Source organism: Schistocerca gregaria, chromosome 1 (genome assembly GCF_023897955.1).
Source record: "Schistocerca gregaria isolate iqSchGreg1 chromosome 1, iqSchGreg1.2, whole genome shotgun sequence".
Lineage (NCBI taxonomy): Eukaryota > Metazoa > Arthropoda > Insecta > Orthoptera > Acrididae > Schistocerca > Schistocerca gregaria.
This window is the reverse complement of record NC_064920.1, coordinates 1,039,292,204-1,039,294,399: the sequence shown is the minus strand read 5'-3', so window position 1 is coordinate 1,039,294,399 and position 2,196 is coordinate 1,039,292,204. Positions and strand designations below refer to the sequence as shown.

Sequence of the window (2,196 nt, the reverse complement as noted above, 5' to 3'; positions counted from 1 at the left end):
ACTGGCTCCCCAATGTCTTCAATATCAGGTCCGACTTCTTCTCCTACCACATTACCAGACTGTCCCATCCCTTCATTGTACTCTTTCCACCTATTTTCTTAATACTTACTTGATTACACTGATATTTTTCAAATAAAATAGCTTCGTGCATCTATTATACCGAACACTTGATTACAGTACACTACTATTTGTCACACAGCTTTACAATGAACTTTGTTACTTACCATATAGCTAACAAGAGTTTGTAATCCCTGAATCCATATAATCATGTAATTTATAGAAGAAATAGCTAATGAAGAACATTTTTACGTATCTTTTGAATTTGTAGGGATTCCCAATATCTCGCTTCACATTAAGTGGGGGCATTTTGTTTACCTTTCCACCAGAATATAGAAGTCCACTCTCAGCCCTAGACAGGGAAGCAAAGTCTACAAGAAAATTAGTTTCATATCTTCAGTTCATCTGAAACTGATATTTATTATAAAGAATAAGTGTGATGGGAAGTGAGCGTAAGAATTCCAAGATCCTTAATTAGGCTTCTGCAAGATGTGCGTTTTTCTATTTTACACACAGCTGATAAATAACAATTTTTTTAATGTGAGGTGCATTGCCCCAGAAAGTGAATAAATGCAAAATCAGCGATATCCTTGTCTTTAAGCAAACACAGTGAAAGATACTTTTAAGATTAAGTAAGATGAACTGACTTCCTTATTTTATGTACGTACTGACACCGTTTTAATACGCTGTCCAGTTGTACTACAAAGAACACACTGTGTTTAACTTAGAATAATACCACTAATGCTTATGTTCGGCGAGCAAAAATTTGAAAAGCTTCAAGGTTTTGCGTGTCACATTTACGCACTGATCTTCTCTGTATCGTTCCATTTTTAATATGAATACTACTGATGCTTAGCTGAAGGAAGGAATTTTCCAAATTGAAAAAAAGAAAGCCTTTCGATCAGTGGGAGAAATACTACTGAAATGAAGTCTAAGAACTGTTCGTGTGCTTCTGTGGTGAAAGTATGGGGATTAGTAGGTAAGTTTCGTGCAGGTGCGGAGCTCCTCGTGCTACCAACACCTCAGATGAATGTCGACTATGACGGCACTTGGCGATCAAGCATCATCCTACAATGAATCAGTTAACCTCTAAATAAACTAGTGGATACCAGACTCGCGTAAACACAAAAACTCACTTATTCCTGGTGCACATGAGAGTTCATAGCTGATGGACTGTGTCTGCCCCCATGCTTCCACTGGAAAATATTTGAGTTTACTTGTTAATGTCTAATACATGGAGGCCGCTAAACGATTACATCGCACGAGAAATTAAAATATTTTGGAACGATCCAAATGATCTGCTATCTAAAAATGATGTTGTATGGACGGAAGACAAGAGTGCGATACTGCTATGATCATGCCCATTTTAGAGGGGATAATCGTGAGTACAGTAACGTTAGAGGTATTTAATTGCCTCCTGTACCCGGAACGAACCGCTCAATAATCGTATAAACCAGACTGAGGAACGAGGTCGAAAACAGATTATGAGAAGGCAGTGTTTCTTTCGCTCAGAGGCAACCAAGGGTTCATCTTCACACTTAGGATGGCTAGTCAAAAACATTGCGAATAAACATGACCTTTCTTGTTGTTTTTCATCACCTGAACCCGGCGTTTTACAGAGTCCTAGAGATACGAAATCTGGAACTTTATAAAATGGAGTAGGCCAAATTTTGTACGTATAGATCCAACCGGAGCCTGTAGATAAATTTGTGGAATTCAGTGAGACCAGAAAATCACAAATCTGCAGAATTCATTAGGAGGTCAGCAGTGCTCATTGCGCTTCTTTTTGTAATATCACTTGACCGGATAATAAAGCTATAGGGCGACAATGTTACAAAGGAAGTTGATCATCCGAAATTGCCGGCCGGTGTGGCCGCTACGGTCGCTGGTTCGAATCCTGCCTCGGGCATGGATGTGTGTGATGTCCTTAGGTTAATTAGGTTTAAGTAGTTCTAAGTTCTAGGGGACTGATGACCACAGGTGTTAAGTCCCATAGTGCTCAGAGCCAATTGAACCAATCATCCGAAACTAAAAACTGAAACCTGTACGTCTGTCCAACTTGACTATTGCAGACGTCCTTGTGGCAGAAGCTTCCAGCGACTGAAACCTCAAACATGCCTATTTCTTGACAGGAGAACA

At 39.4% G+C, this 2,196-nt stretch overlaps 1 pseudogene; it reads right to left on the bottom strand.

Moving 5' to 3' along the window:
• Nucleotides 1-817: 817 nt before the first annotated feature.
• LOC126286719 (U6 spliceosomal RNA) lies at nt 818-911 on the bottom strand (annotated as a pseudogene).
• Nucleotides 912-2,196: the final 1,285 nt, after the last annotated feature.